The sequence below is a fragment of the Globicephala melas genome, chromosome 1 (assembly GCF_963455315.2).
Source record: "Globicephala melas chromosome 1, mGloMel1.2, whole genome shotgun sequence".
Classification (NCBI taxonomy): Eukaryota; Metazoa; Chordata; class Mammalia; order Artiodactyla; family Delphinidae; genus Globicephala; species Globicephala melas.
Window position 1 is genome coordinate 171,662,174 of NC_083314.1, and position 17,058 is coordinate 171,679,231.

A 17,058-nucleotide genomic window follows, 5' to 3' on the forward strand; every position below is an offset into this window, starting at 1 on the left:
AGTAAGATCATGCGCTGCCTTGCCCCCGGCCGAGCAGCCACCTCCTGACCATGTTGGGTGACAGCCAGACAAGGGAGGAGAGAAGGCCCTGTTATGATTCACTTCCTATGTGCGGGTAGTTTTGGTACCCAGATCTCCACTGGGGTGTAATGAGAATTAAATGAGTTAATACATGTAAAGAGCTTTGCCCAATGCCTGACACATAGTGAGTGTTCAGTAAATGTTAGCTGTTACTGTTTTTATCTTCTAGACACACTAATGGTTTTTTTCCACTTGCTACCTTACTTAATCCTCAAAACAGCTCTAGGAAGTAGGAATTAATAGGTTAAAAAAAGTTTGCTTTTTACAGTTGAGAAAACTGAGGTACAATGGGGGGTTATGTAACTCACTCAAGGACACATAGTGAAAAGTGGCAGAGCTGGAGGGAACCTCTACAACTCAACAACAATAACCCCCCTGCCCAATTCAAACATGGGCAAAGGACTTGAATAGACATTTCTCTGAAGAAGGTATCAAATGGTCAGTAAGCACCTGAAAAGATGCTCACTAGGGAAATACAAATCAAAACCACAATGCAATTCCACGTCACACCTATTAGGTGGGTTATTATAAAAAAAAGAAAGAAAAAAGAAAACAAGTGTTGGTGAGAATGTGGGGAAATTGGAACCCTTGTGCATTGCTGGTGGGATATAAAGTGGTGCAGCCATTGTGGATAAACAGTATGATGGTTCTGCAAAAAATTAAACATAGAATTACCATATGATCCAGCAATTCCACTTCTAAGCATGTACTCCAAAGAATTGAAAGCTGGTACTTGTGAACAGATACTTGTACACCGCTGTTCACAGCACCATTAGTCACAATAGCCAAAAGGTGGAAACAACTCAAATGTCCACTGATACATGAATGGATAAACAAAATGTGGTATATCCATTCAATGGGTTATTATTCAGCCTTGAAAAGGAATTACATTTTTGACACATGCTACACAAGATGAACCTTAAAAATATTAAGTAGCCAGACACATAAGTATTGTATGATTCCATTTATATGTGGTACCGAGAGTAGTCAAATTCATAGAGACAAAAAGTAGAATGGTGGTTGCTAGGGGCTGGAGGGAGGGGAGAATGGGGAGTTATTGTTCAATGGGTACAGAGTTTTAGTTTGGGATGTCAAAAAAGTTCTGGAGATGCACAATGTAATGACTGCACAACAGTGTGATTGCCCTGAATTGTACACTTAAAAAGAATTTTATGTTGTATCTTACAATAATAATAATAATAATAATAATAAAGAGTTGAAAGAAAGGTAAGTGGCAGAATTGGGATCAGGACCAGGTCTCTTTGTCCCCCAGGCTCCTTGGGATGGTTCCCTGGGCCCACTTTCTCCTTTCTAGGAAAATGCACTCCAGTTTTGTTCAAAACTGACTGGTAGAGAGAAAAGCAGTGTCTTGAGGATGATGGGCACACCCAATCGGAATTAGTTCAAGGCATTTGCAAGTGATGTTCAACTTGAAGGACAGGCTAATTCTGGATTCTGTACGAGCCAGGTCAGAGAGCAGAAGGCTGAAGAGTCAGAGGTGGTACCCGTGCGCCGTCCTCTCGTTCTCCTCCCACCTCCACCACCCGCGCCCGCACAGCGGCCGTCATTTTGTGTCAGTCAGTCCACAAATATCTACTGGGCCCTCCAGTACACCACGAGACAGCTCTCAGCCACCAGCTGAGTATCCTACAATTTAACTCAACTCTGACACCATCTACCTGGAGAGAGCTTCAAATCCCACAGCTCATTTATAAGGGATGGTCTGGGAAGGCCTCTCTGATAAGGTGAGGTTAAGGGCTCAGTCCTACAGGGGTGCCCCACCCCACCCCCCTGCTTCACATGACAGTCGCAAGCCCAGGCTGTTACCTGTGCTTCTGATCCACTGGCTAGAGATTGGAGGTTCCCATGACCCCCCTCCTTGGGTTCAGTTAATTTGCTAGGGCAGAGCACAGAACTAAGACAAACATTTTACATACTGGATCACCGGTTTATTATAAAAGGATATAACTCAGGAACAGCATAGGGCAAAGAATGGGGAAAGGGGTGGGAAGCTTCCATGGCCTCTCTCAGCACCTCCATGCGTTCATCAACGTGGAAGCACTCGGAACCTTGTCCTTTTGGGTCTTTATGGAGGCCTCACCACATAGGCTTAACTGATTAAATCATTGGCCACTGGTGATTGAACTCAGTCTCCAGCCCTCTCCCCTTCCCAGAGGTCAGGGGGTGGGATTGAAATTTCCAACCCTCTAATCACAATGTTGTTTCCCCTGGCAACCAGCCCCTCCTACTTAGGTGACCTAGGGCTTTCCAAAAGTCACTTCATTAACATAACAAGTGACACCTGATTGCTTTCTTTGCTTAGGCAATTCTAAGGGTTTTAGGAGCTCTACACCAGGATTGGGATGAAGATCAAATATATATTTCTTATTATAAATCACAATATCACAAGCACACAATACATGTCAGGCACCATTCTAGGGCCTGGAGATACAGCAATGAACAAAACAGACAGAATCCCTACTCCGGTAGGGCTAACATTCTAATGGGGAGGGATAGATAGTAAACTCATGAATATGTAAATATGTCACTGGTTAGATGGTGATGAGTGTAATGAAGGAAATTAAAGTAGGTTAGGGTAGCCTGGGGCTGGGGGTGGGTTGCTAACTTATAAGGGATGATCAGGGAAGGCCTCTCTGATAAGGTGACATTTGAGCAGGGACGTGAAGGAAGTGAGGGAATGAGCAGTGCAGATATCTCAAGGACAGGAAACAGAAAGTGCAAAGGCCCTGAGGCAGGGAGTATATAAAAAGGAACATTGTAAAGGCCAGTGCACTAGAAGAGGAGAGTAGCAGAGAAGCTCTGAGATGTAAAGGTGGGGATGGGAGATGGAGATCACGTAGGGCCTCGTAGGTCATTGAACAGATTTTGGTTTTTATTCCAACTCAGAAGTGAGGACAGTGGAGGGCTCTGAGCAGAGAACGTGACATGACCTCAACTTTTCTTTTCTTTTCTTTTTAAGATTTAATTTATTTTTGGCTGCGTTGTATCTTCACTGTTGCACGCGGGCTTTCTCTAGTTGCGGCGAGCAGGGGCTACTCTTCGTTGCGGTGTGTGGGCTTCTCATTGCGGTGGCTTCTTTTGGTGCGGAGCACAGGCTCTAGGCACGCAGGCTTCAGTAGTTGTGGCACACGGGCTGAGTAGTTGTGGCTTGAGGGCTCTAGAGCGCAGGCTCAGCAGTTGTGGCGCATGGGCTTAGTTACTCCGTGGCATGTGGGATCTTCCCGGGCCAGGGATCGAACCTGTGTCCCCTGCATTGGCAGGCGGATCCTTAACCACTGCACAACCAGGGAAGTCCTTAATTTTTTCATGTAAATAATTATGGGGATTATTTAACTTGTAGGCCCAGTTACCTATCTCTCTTCCAGTCCTCGCTAGGGGCCCAGAAGAGTGCCTGGTACATAGCTGTCACTCAGTAAATGCTTGTTTAATAAGTCCTGAAGACTGGTTGTGATTCCAGAGGCACACGGGGAGGAATGACCGACACTTGAAGTGGGAAAAGACTGGGGGTGGGGGGATAGGGGGATCCAACTTCTAAATGAGAGGATGGTATCAGATTTGAGAAACACCTTGGTCCAGCAGTGAAAAGAGGTCATGAGTTTCAGTCCAGGTTGTGCTGCTTACTTGCTGTTTGACCTTGAGAAAAAGCCTTTCTTATATCTGGGCTCTACCCCTAAAACCAGGACACTGGGTAAGGTGATCCCCTAAGGCACCTTCAGTCCTGACTAGACTCTATTACGACACTTCAAAAAAATTGTGGTAAATACCAATAACATAAAATTTACTGTCTTCACCATTCTATGATAATATTCTTTGTTCCCTCTTGCATCCTGGTGAAGCTGAAGCATCTGCTGCCGCAGTGCTGGCGGGGGCTGTGGTCCCCTCCAGGAACAGCTGAGAAATGAAGACCGTTACACACACCGTGGGCAAAGAGGTAGGACGACTTGGCCCCAGAAGTGGGAGTGGGAGTGGCAGCAAACTTTGCCTTGGAGGCAAGAGGGGAAGGCATGAAGCTTTGTTGAGGTACCTACCATGCCCTAGGCCCTGGCGATGCTCTCTACAGACCAGCTCCTTTAGGTCTTGCTTTAAATCCTTTAGAGGCAGACCTCCTGTTTTTATTTTGCAAATGGCCCAGAGAAGTTAGGAAACTTGCTTAGGGTTGATTGGCTAGTCTGTAAGGTTAGAGTCCAGATCTATCTGAAAGTTTACAACCTTTGAAAGGAACTACCACCCTTACACGGCATCCTACCACTGGGCCCTGGGACGCTGGGCAGGGCCTGCTGGCACAGCTCTTTACTGAAGAACATACGTGGCCAATTATGAACGGGCCTGCAGTATAAGGAATGGGAGAAAATATTTCTTTACTGTTCCCATTGGGCTTTCCCTCCTTCCATTCATGTCCATTTCAAATGGGTGCCAGGTAGTTGCTCTTTCTTTGGTCTTTCTTCCTCCTCCTCCTCCTTCTTCTTTTTTAAAAGTTCTTGGCCTCCCATCTCTATGTCTTAACTGCCTAGGGTCTAGATCTTGGGTCAGCAAGTTCCACGCCCAGCTCTATCTTGTCAGGCCTTGGTGGAGGTTTGCATGTCTCAGAGCGGAGCACCTAATAACATACAAACCTTCTGTGGCTACTGAAGATGGCTTCTGTTGTGCTAAAAGGCCAGTCCCCTCCAGGAGAAAAAAAAAAATGAAAGGGCCAGAGAACTCCAGCTTGCGACAGTATTTTCAAAAGTTTTCAATTAAGAAATTAAGGGGTCCCCCTGAGCCCAATCTTCAGTTCACTCAGAGAAACAGCACAGTGACCCCACATGATAACAAATGAGCAAAGCTCCGTCACCCAGCCACGAGGAGATGCGTAAACCAAGTCTTCACCTGTCTGCTGGCTCTCTGAATGAGGATGGAGAGGTATTTTGATTCCGGGAGGAAATGCAGGTCTCTGTTGGGGGTAGCGTGGTGGGCTCTGGGAACAGTGGCTGGCTGGTCAAAAATTCAAGACTCCTCCTGTGAGCCAGCACTGCCTGCTCCAGGAAGTTCTCACCCTTTTCGCTCCCTGTGCAGTGAGGCCCAGCCTAGGCTCTGCAGTAGCCAGGGCTTCTCCAGGGTAACCTGAAAATCCTCTGGCCGTTCACAATTATTCTGTCCTTTAGCAAGCTCACATCCTTTTTATTGAGTGCTAGATATCAACGATATTTTAAATGACTAGGTAATGTTCCTATGTAAATGAATAATAGTAGCTAAAATGTATCCAACTATGACAATGAGCAAGGGACTGGACTTTGTTGTCTTATTTCTCATGATAAGAGGTGGAGTCTCCATTTTACAGATGAGAAAACTGAGGCTTGAGAGGTAATGTGATTTCTCAAAGGTCATACAATTAATCAATGGCAGGGCTGAGAATCAAATTCAGGTAATCTGATTCCAACAGCTGTACTCTTTATTGCTCAACACTGAGCTTTAAGCATCTACTTGGGAGCCTAGAGAAGGGGAGCCTAGCTCAGCCTGGGGAGCGAGGAAAGGGTGCCCAGAGGAGGCGAGGCCTAAGCCAAGCCTTGAGGCAGGAGCAGGCATAAGCCAACGGGCTGAGAAGGGAGAGGATGGTTTGGGGTCGTAGTCCACATACAGACACCAGGGAGAGGAAGAGAATGGCTTTGTCTGCAGTGGCGCAAAGTGGCTGCAGTTCTGGATCTGAGGTGGAGAGTGGCAGGATGGAAGCGGAGTCCAGATCCTGAAGGGCCTTGAATTTAGACTGGATCCTGAAGGCAATGGGGGAGCCATGGAGGCTCTCAGCAGGCAAGTTCACAAAATCAGCTTCGCTTGTTGACAGTGCCTCTGGCCAGCGTGGGGAGGTTCGTCTGTGGAAGGCAATGGTGGCAAATCAGAACTGGAGTCAGATGCCTGGGTTTGAATGCCAGCATTTCCACTTGAAAGTTATACAAGTTGCTTCTTCATATCTTTAAGCCTTAGTTTATTTGTGAATGGGATATAATAATACCTTGCAGAGTTGTTGAGGTGAGTAAGAGTGAATCTAAGCAGAATGTTTAGCAGAGCTGTACCCTGGCACCCAGGAGGTGTTCAATAAATATTAGCTTCTCTGTGCCAGACGGGAGGTGTTGAGCAGGGCTATGATTGGGATGAAAGGAGAGTGCTCTACCTTTCTGACTTTGCTCCCTATAAGCCTTCCGCATTGATTGCCTGGGGCCAGAATCTTATCAGGGACTTTTACATTATTTTGCCCAAGGTCTATCTGTTTCAAGAGAGATAATGCTCATAAAGTGCTTAGCAAAGACCAGACACACAGTAATCACCCGATGCTTGTAGCTATTAAGTTAGGAAATGAAACTAGCTCAGAAAAGAATAACAGTTAAGCAATGATCAGTCTGTTATCACCCTAGTATACATGGGAAGCCAAATTCTTTCCTGGGAGCAGGTTTCCCTTGGGATAAGGAAGTCTGAGATCTGGAACATAGAAGAAGAATCTGGGGAACTGCAGGACCACTTGGGAATTTTTCCTGGAGCCAGTCACGTCTAGAGAAGAGCAGAAAAATCCAATCCCAGGTAAACAGGTGTTACAAATCCAAATGGCTTAGGATTCCAGAGTATGAAGTGGCTCCTGCCTTCCAGTCTGGAGATGGGGGATTATGCTTCCTTTTCTACACCAGGAGCTGTGAAACCCTCTCCAGAAAGATGCAGTTGTGGTATCACCCTCCAGATGCTTCTTCCCAGAGGGAGCTTTTGGAGGTCCCAGGGACTGTCAAGAATTAAGCAACCACGATGTGTAGAGCTTTATGTGAATTGAAAAAAAAAAAAGGCAGTGTGAGGCAGTATAGCAGGAGGCAGAACCCAGCTCTAATTTTGTCTCTGCCAACTACACTCTCCATGTGACCTTGGCAAAGTCTCTTGCCCGTTTCGAGCCTCAATTTTTTCAGCTTCTTCTGTGTGTGATGGTATTGAGCCTCCCTGTGCCTCAGTCTCTACAACTGTGAAATGATTACCACCTCTTTCACAGGACTGTGTGAGATAATGAACTGCTCAGTGCCTGGTTACAGTTATTACCTGGCTTGCTCCCTGATCTCTGCAATTCTTTTCCCCTCAATGCTCCTGTGCTTGGACAAGACCCCAACTGGGGGTGGAGTGTGTGGGCAGGGGGTGGGGGCGTGTTGGCTGGTCCTGCTGGGGAGAAAAGGAGCTTATCACCAAGTGTTACGCCCGCATAGGACACCGGGAAGCCGACCACTGGCTGCCGGTCAAAAGGCGCTCCAGTCTCCGGGCAGGCCTTGGAAGAATCCGTCCACAGATCCCCAAGTTAAGGCTGCTGATTAGATAAGGAGGGTCGGATCAGGTCCCCAGGCAACTTGGGAAGCGGCAAGGTTCATTCGGACGAATGAACCTGGATTTCAGATGCAGGTTTGTCCCTGTCCTTTCCTGGCTGGATGACCTTGGGCCGGTCACTTTTCCTCTCTCAGACTCAGCGTGCTCTGGAAATGGAGCTCCTCATCCCGCTCACCTCTGAGTGGACAAGGGCGAAATGTAGACACAATGGACGGGAACTGCGTTAAGGGTCGGCGAGTGCTATTTGTTATGCTAATAGGTCCACCCGGCGGGCTCCTATCCAGCGGTTTCACTCCGGTTAAGCAGTTCCTCCCACCGTAACCGAGGTTTCTCGCCTCACTGCCTCCCGCCCCTACGGACAGGGCTCTGCGGACCGCAGGCTCCAGGGCCGTTACCATTGTTCTTCGAGGCTGGGCGGCAGAGGAGGGATCTCGCAGACCAGACCTCGCCTTTGGTCTCTCCTTCCGCCCCGCACCCCAGCCGCAGCTAGCCTGGAAGCCCCTCTAGCCGATCTTTCCCGAGCAAGCGAGTCCTCCCCGGAGAACTGCCGAACGGTGGCCGAAGGCGCCCCCGAGTGTTTCCGAAGAACCCCGACCTCTCGCAGTCTCCGGAAAGAGCCGAAGGAGCTTCTCACCCTCGGCCTCCCGAACTACTCCGAAAAGGCCCGAAGTTTTCCGAGCGGCCGTCCTGCCGAACTGCTGGAGGCGGCCGCAGCGCCATGTTGGATGCTCTGCTTGTTGAGTGAAGAAAATCCGCCGGCATCGCCTGAGCCCCGCTACCGAGAAGGGCGCCGCTTCCCCCGGGGAGGGGGATAAAGACCCCCTGCCGCCGGCCCATGAGGATATTGCCGTGAAAGGTCCGGTCTCTCCGCCTCCTGCCCCCGCCGGGTCCGGCTCCCCCCCTGGGGTCGCGTTGTCACGGAGACCGGCAGCCGGTGGTGCTGGCCCGCGGGGCGGCTGCTGCTGCCGGCGGCGGCGGCGGCGGCGGCGGCGGCGGCGGCGGCGGGCGTGTGTGACCGGCCCGGGCTCCCTCCTCCTCCTCCTCCCAGCCTCCCCCCGGCCCCCCGCTCCCGCCGCCTCCCCGGGTCTGCCCCCATCCCGCCCCCCCGCTGCCCCCGGCCCCTGCACCCCGGCGCGCCCGGTCCCGCTCTGGGGGGGTTGGTGGCTTCGCTTTGCCATGAGTTTACCGCAGAAACCGGCTCTGAAATCAGGCTCAGCGGCTGCAGCAGGAACCGGACCCGGCACCGGAGCGGCGGCGGCGGCGGCGGCGGCGGCGGCAGCAGCAGCGGTACCGCCTCCTCACCCGGCGGCGGCGGCGGCGGCGGCGGCAGCGGCAGCGGCAGCGGCGGCAGCGGCCCCTCCTCACCCGAACATCAGGGCCCTCCAGACCCAGGCGCCCCAACAGTATCCTTTTCACCTTCCTGCCGGCCCTTCGGCTCTCTTCGCTGCAGACCAGGGGGGCTGTGGCCCCTCCGGGGACTCTCCTGCCGGCAGCTACTGCCCACAGGGAAGGGGCTGCTCCTCCAGGCCACGCACCCGGCTTGGCCGGAGCTTTTGGGGTGCCCCGGCAGCAGCACTACGGGGCACCCCGGGACCCTCTGCACTACTGCGAAAAGTAGCTCCATCGGCCTTGCTTCTGCAGCCCTTCCCTTTTGGAGCTGGGGGACCCTTCCCCCCCTCGCCTCTCCTCCCCTAAACCCTACCCCCCCCCCCCTTTATTAGGCCGAATTTGCTGGTGCCTGTGACCAGCCCTGCAGGGAAGGCTTTTCTCTGATTGTTGTGAGGACTACACCCTCCTCATCTCCCTTCAGCTCCCCCTGCAGCGGGGCATGGTGGGCTTCTCTAATTATTATTATTAATACATAATAAACTCTATTGGTAAATTTCCTGTGTGAAACTAAACTCAGCTCGTTCCTGAGGTAAGTTGGATTTTAAATCTACGGTGAAATTTTGCAGAAAGCACTCCCTCTGGGTAGTGTTTTTTAGCGATTGGGGGAGTTGTGGTTTGTGGTGGAACGCGATCTAGGGAGGAAATGTTAAACCGGACGCTTCCCTGCGTTTGACCTTTTTAAAGGAAGAGGAAATTAACAGACATTACCCATCACCCCCAAAAGTCTCACTTCTTGGAAGGCTTGTGTTATGCTGAATATTTTTAAAGGGCTTTCAGTTACTCTTCATAGGCCTGATGTCTAGAGGGTACCAGGGACCCTGGAGGAAAGTCTAGTATTGAATGTGTCTAATTTCATGTTATTTGCTTGATTGTAGAATTTATGGACAGCTTTGATTAAAAAGACTTGGTGACGAGGTATTTTAGTTAAAAACCAGCCGGTGAAGGTAAAACATTGAGTTCATGAATTTCACGGAGACTTAGAAAGGCGTTATTAGCTACCTTAGAATAACATTTCATCATCCATCCCTCTCCCCAATCCGTTGTATTTGTGTAAATCAATAAATAATCATTGGATGTTAGATGTGTTTTTGTACTTGTGTCATCGTGTGTTTGACTTTTAGAGAGAGTAGGGTCTTTGAGCAAGTGAGAAGCTAACTGCTGTGAGGTCCACAGATTATTTCACAGTCTGTAGTTTGATTCTTGTCTGTGTCCATTGCTTTGAGAAGGGGAAGGTATCTCCCTTCTAGAGTCATTCCAGGTCATCGTTTTGGTTTCTGTCAAGTGCCATTTTCTCTGTTCTTTGAATATTGTTAGTCCACAGTTTTTCAATCCAAGCAGTGGTGGCGCAGAGTAAGATAAATTCCATTCCAGTGTCATGTGTGTACTGATTTCATAAGGTTGAACTGCAAGATTCTGTTCAATTAAGAATTGTTCACCAATGAGAACGGTTAGGGATTCCTAAGTGTTTGTTGCTCCTCGAAAACCTGGTTAGTTTTGATCAGTATCCCTAGCTGCTTTACTCTGGGGGAAGAAGTTTGGCTGATATGCCTACTTCAAGGTGGAATTCACTGCTGGATCTCTTAAACATATCTTGACTTAATGCTTTGTGAGTTTAAATTCCTTTTTAATTTCAGTTTTTTTTTTTCTGGTCTTGATTGCCCATATTTGGTTAGGGCTCTAAGTTTCTATACTGCGCCACCAAGTAAATTATTCCTTACCTGCATCTTGGAGCTGTTTTGAAAATTAAATGAAAGGAGGTCCATAGTTATGTGTTCTTGACTACAGAGTGTTAAGTAAGGACTTGAGTACTGAATATGACAGTGCTTGGTGAATTTGGTGGTGTTACTTGGACACAAAGAGCTGTGACTTGAGTGTTTCAAGTGTACTTTTTCTCAGCGCATTTCACAAAGGAAGGACTTATAAAAGCTGTGAGTTGGTTGCAACATAAAAGTAGCTACTACTACTGCAACAGTTGTTAAAGGGGATTTAAGATGTAATTTCTAGTGGAAATAACTTTTATACCTATACGTAGTAATATAGGATACTTGGTTTTATGTGGCTTTAAGTTTTTACTTTGCCTCATGTCATCGAAGTAAGATTAAATTTTCTTCTTGATGTATTTCACAATTCTATTATCTTCTCTTTGCTTTACACATTGAAAGGTTACAAACTGCTAAAATCTAAAAGCTTGTATAGTAAATGAAGTGTAGATTACAGATTTCATTAGAACATACCAATGGTGAAATGTTATCAATGGTAATGGGGAATTGGTTAAAAATGGATTGAAATAGAGCAATTCTGCTTTTGTACACTGAGTGTGACTGAGTGTGGGAATTTGTATTTGTTTGATGAAACCACTTTCCAAACCACAAACCATTGTATATAAGTTGATACACATTGAAGCATTGAGACTGGAGTGCAGATTTGGAGTTGCTCTGTGGCTTGATTAACTCTCCACTTCCTCAAAATATACGGGTGCAGTTGTGTTTGAATTAAATTAATAACTTCAGATAGTATTTTAAATTTGTAAAAATATTAGAGATTCATGTAACAAGATGTCCTTCATTTGTACTTAGGGTTCAAGTGACAAATCAGAAATGATAGTGAATTTGAATTTAAACGGAACCTGCTTAAGTAAGCATTGGTATGGCGTGGCAGGCTCATAAGGCCAATTCATGGAAAGACGCCTTTGACTGCTGAGAGGCAAGGGATGGGGCATGGCAGAGGGTGGGCAGGAATGGTGGGGATGAAAGAAGAAGATAAACCCTGATATAAAAAGTGCTAATGGCAAGGGAGAAATATGCTTAGAGTTTTATAACATAATCCAGTATGAATAGTTTATGAAATTGGCACTTTAGGATACTTGCCTTGAGATTTGCTCACCTCAGCTTCCCAGTATGAGGTTCCAAGAATCTCAATAGTGATTCTTAACCTTTTCTGGGTAACAAACAACTTTGACATTTTGATGAAAGCTTGTAGATCCTCTCCACAGAAAATTGTACATGCATAGAAAATCTTGCTTACATTTTCAGGGAGTTCTTGGGTCCCCATTAAAAGCCTAATTCTTTAGATGGAAATTGCTCACCCTTGAGATAATTAAAGATAAATGAGTTTGAATTCAGGTCCCCAAGTAGTTCTGACTTAAACAGAACAATTTTGCAGTCTGTTATGAATACACAGTGTTCTATTTATATGGAAAGACTTCAGGGTGTAATTTCTCTCAGGGCTGCTGACACTTCTGGGGAGTCTAGTTACTGTTTGGGGGGAGTTGGTTTGGTTAAGAAATCAGAGCAGTGGGTTCTTTAAAGGAACTAAATTTGGTAAAGGCCTGTGGTGACCCAAAAATGACTTGTGTCCTCAGCTATTTTGTCTTAGATATGACATATATTAAAAGCAAATATTCCCTTTTTTTTTGGTATTACAGTTTTCCTTTTTTTGAGCTCTGTGTTGATTTTCAGTTTTGTAGGCTGAAGCTAATATTTGCTTGCTTCTTTTTTGCCTCTACCAAAGCTAAATCTGAATAATAACAATAGTGTTCATTTATTGAGTGCCTACTATTCTAGGAGCCATACATACATGATTTTATTTAATTCTCACAAGGACTGTAATGAGTCTGTATATATTCCTCATCTGTAAAATACTGTCTGTATTTTACAGATGAGGAAACTAAAGTTCAGAGAAGTTAAGTAACATTCCCACAGTCGTCTCTCTAGTAAGTAATGGACTGCAGTTCAGACTGTGGCTCCAAAGCTTATGAATGTCCTTTGTAGTATGCTGTGCTACTTCTTACCAAGTCTGCATGTGGAAGTGGAAGGAAGGATACCCTCCCATATTTGATAGCTAGGGGAAGTCTGTATAAAGTAAAGGAGCTCTTTGGAGTAATCTAGAATGCACTGATGCTGCACCTTGTTTTAATTAGCTCATAGCCACACACTGCTAGACAAGTAGCTTATCTTTACCTCATTGAGTCTTAAAGCATAGGAATAGGCCTGCCACATTTGATTCAGTGCATGTTTCTGCTTGTTCAGATGTTAGCAAGGCCTCCAGCAAAATACCTTTATAACTAGCAACTAGAACTCGGTAGCTTACGCAGTGGCCAGCAGTCTGTTTACTCCTAAGCCCCACCATCAACAAAGATGGATCTGTGCTTTGGGAGAGCAGATCCTCATCATCCTCTTCTAGCAAGGGAGAGAGGGAGACCAATGCAAGATGGAGATAAAGAAGGAAGAAAGTTAGATGCCTGAGGCACATCAGCTCACATCAGTCACATCCTGCTGCTACTCCCTGTCGTAGGCTTATGGGTATTTTCTGTCAAACTGAGAATTTAAATTACCTAAGGACTGATATGGTGCTTTTCCACATTGGGGTTTCTGATAAGATTTTTACAAAACGTCTGCTAAAAAATGTTTGAAACCCATGTTTTAAATCATAATAGGGTTGCTATTTGTATTGGAGCTTTAATCTAAGTGGCAAGTTTTAAAATTGTTCATTTATCCAGCACCTACTGTGTGCCATACTCAGTGCTAGGTCTGGGGTTGATATCTTTGCCCTCAAAGAACTTGGTCCAGACAGGTAAACGGACAGAATACCATGAGGCAAGTACAGTAACTCTGCTATAAGAGCCTAGCCTGGGGGAAGGAGGAATTAGGGCTTCCTAGAAGAAATCTGAGCTAAATTAGAAGGATGAGTAGGAATTACCCAAGGTTTACCCAGAGCTTTCACCTTCTGCCTGCTGACTTTTCACAATTCCTTTGCTGTTGCTGCTGCATAGAATTTTAGTACTAAATGGATTTCAGGCATGTTTCAGGTTTTTAGCAGGAGCAGAGAAGCTAGAAGGAGGTACCAGAGAACATGGTAATCAAAACACAATTGCTGTAGATTCAAAATATCTTCTGCATCATAATATGAGGAATTAGAGTATGAGAAGATACGTAACAGATCTGATCTCTGTGGTTGGTTCTTTCCTGGTCTGCTTCACACTCATCCCATAATACCCCCCTGCCTTTCTGGTATTAGACTTTGGCTGGGAAGCAGTACCTGCTGGCCTTAAAATATAGATTTTACTTGGTATATTGAGAAGTCCACCTGATTTGGAGTAAAAAAAAAAAATCTGGATTCAAGTTTGGCTTTTCCATTTTTTTTTTTTTTTTTTGCGGTACGTGGGCCTCTCACTGTTGTGGCCTTTCCCATTGTGGAGCACAGCCTCGGGACGCGCAGGCTCAACGGCCATGGCTCACGGGCCCAGCCGCTGCGTGGCATGTGGGATCTTCCCGGACCGGGGCACGAACCTGTGTCCCCTGCATTGGCAGGCGGACTCTCAACCACTGCGTCACCAGGGAAGCCCTGGCTTTTCCATTTTAATGTGTTATCTTGGACTAGTCACATAACTACTTTGGGCATCAGTTTCCCCTTCTCTAAAACGAAGGGGTAAGACTAGTTTATAGTTTACAGAGTGATACTCTTGAATTGTAATGGCTTTTAACTCTGAAGATTATGGTTTGAGGTTTGTTTTGTTCTTGCAAGTAGGCGGGAAGGATTTATAGAGACCTATTAATGGTTTCTTAGTTTGTCTGATGGTCAGTGACACGTTTCTGTGGTGACTTACTGATACTAGAGGCATTCTGACGTGGATCATAGGGAAGGCAGCTTGCTCATATGAGAAGAAACCTCTGGTTTTTGTTTTATTAATGTTAGATTTAGCCAAACAGACTGAAGTACTTCTGTGACTTAGTGAAGACTATATTGTCTGTGGTGGGATGGCTTGAGGCTGTAAAATAAGGTTGCCACCATGGTCAGATGCTGCCTTGCTCTGGGTGATGATCCAGTTAGTTCATTTATGAGGTATGACGGAAAGTAAGTTCTGAAGTAAACTCCTGTGATGAGAAAATCTATTTTTACTTTAGGAATAATACTTCGAGCTAATATAATACGAAATGAAGTATTTCCTGATTATTAGGTAGGCGCCTGACTTCAAGTAATGTGTAAACTGTAGGTGAGATTTACATGGATCAAATATTGCAGGATCCCAAGATACTTCTGAATTCTCAATTGGTTCCTAGTTCTTTGGCTTGCTGCCAACCAGAAGTTTTTCACTCTCCTATACTCTTAACTGAAATTTGAGATAGTTTGAACTATTTAAAGTACATTTGAAATTTGTCAGTTTTTATGATCTTTATTAACTAGTAGTTGTTTTGTACTTTTTTGAGCCCTGTGGGTGTGTTTCCTGACTCTTCTGAGACATTAAATTTTATCTGTAGAGAATGTAAACTCCATAAAGGCAGAGATTTTTGTCGCTTTTGTTCACTATTGAATTGCTAGCACCTATAACAGTGCTTGGCAGGTAGTAGGAAGTCTATAAATATTTGTTGAATGAAATGTTGATTAAGTTAGAGTCGAGGAATCAGTTTAAGATAAGTTTTGGAGTAATAGAGATGGCATCACAACACACTTTTCGCACTCAAAGCTGCCCTAAATTGTTTGCACTGATGTGTAATTGAATTGAAAATAGTTTCATAATTTCCTTTGAGATGGCATAAGCATTGACCCAGTTTACGTAGCCATCTAAAATGACTGGGTTACATTTGAAGTATAGATACTGAGGATTAGAATTTGTATAAAGGCCAAGGAGAAAAAACATTTATAGTCAAAAATAACTATTAAAATTTTTGTTTTATAATTATGAGTAACACATCATCAATTCAGAAAATTTTTAAATATGGAAAAGTAAAAAGTCAGTCATAATCTTAGTACATAGAGATTACCACTGTTTAACATTTTGGTTTATTTCTTGTCCTTTTTTCTATGGACTTTAGTTTTAATGGACTTAAAATCTGCCCTTTTTTGTAACATAACTTAAGTTTAAATTACATACAGTTTTGTATCTTGCTTATTTTGTTACTGAACTATCTGCCAGCAGAAACTACTTTTTGAATAGTTTTATTCTTCATCAATTTGGAATGAACTATTTTTGTTTCTTTGGAAAGGTCTTCTTTCACCTTTGGCTTGTAGCTCAGAAGTTATCACTGCACATTAGAAAGAGAAGGGCTGAAACCTTTATCAAGAAGTCAGACATTTTTGACTTGTTGTGCCTATAATGTTTTGCATTATTTATGACATTAAAACTTGATCTAACTTCACAGATTTTCCCCCCTACAGTTACGTACATTTAAAAAATTATTCCTTTGAATCCATCTTCATCCATATATTCAATCATACTTAAAAAAGACGTGGCCAGGGTGGTATTTGCTAGTTATGAATTGTATGCATGTGTGATATTGCCTTGATTCCTTTAATTGGTTTTCAACAAACGTTGGTATTATATGGAGTGATTGAGGAGGGAGGAAAAGACCATATGCGGTCTCATGTGGAGTTAGGGAAATAAGATTGAAGCATGGGAACAAACAGAATTTTGGAATAACAAGGGGGAGAACTAGGTGGCAGTAGAAATAAGTACAGCCAGTTTTGAGCCAGAATACAGTATTTTTACATTGAGAATGGAAAGGACTGAACCTTGAAGATAGAATGGAGGAATGTAAGAAGGAAAGGGTGACTCTGACTCTTTCTAGGCCCTAGAAAATAGCGTATAAAAAACAGAATTTGAACTGAAAGATGAATTTTTAAAAAATTAAAAAGAAGAGTTTAAGACTGCAGTCAGGGTTTGGTTCGGCAGAGAGGAGTGAATTGTGGGGAGTGGGTGATCAGCATGAACAAAGATTTGGGCCTGAAATAAGCACAGTGTATGCTGGATTGTAAGGGTCCTGATCAGTATGCTTGGAGTGGAGGAGTCTTGAGGTTGAATGCTTGAGATAATGGATCTGGATTCTAGAGGACTTTGAATGAATAAGAGAAGAGGTTAGACCTCACTTGTGTAAAACCATTGCTCTTTTTTTTGGACAGCTTTATTGAGATATAATTTGCATACCATACAAGCCACCCATTTACAGTGTACAGTTCAGTGGTTTTGAGTATATTCACAGAATACTGCAACCATCACCCTAGTAAATTTTAGAATATTTTCATCACTCCCCAAAGAAACCCATTAGACTCACCAGTTCCCCCCCGCCCCTCCCCCCCCCCACAGTTCTCTCTGCCCTAGGCAAGTACTAATCTACTTTCAGCCTATAGAGATTTGCCTATTTTGGACATTTCGTATAGGAATAATACAATATATGGTCTTTTGTGAGTGGTTTCTCTCACTTTGCATAATTTTTTTGTGGTTCATCTATGTTGTAGCGTGTTGTGCGG

The 17,058-nt window shown here is 45.0% G+C and overlaps 1 protein-coding gene across 3 annotated transcripts in view; it reads left to right on the forward strand.

The window, feature by feature from the left end:
• The first annotated feature begins 8,688 nt into the window (after positions 1-8,688).
• The window catches only part of EIF4G3 (eukaryotic translation initiation factor 4 gamma 3), a 366,964-nt gene continuing 358,594 nt past the window's right edge, over positions 8,689-17,058 (forward strand). For 2 of the 3 annotated variants that reach the window (XM_060310035.2, XM_060310045.2), the window contains exon 1: positions 8,702-8,828. The gene's annotated coding sequence lies outside the window, so the exon portion shown is untranslated. Of the gene's footprint in view, positions 8,829-17,058 lie in introns of all 3 variants that reach the window. The other variant, XM_060310039.1, reaches the window with a different exon arrangement.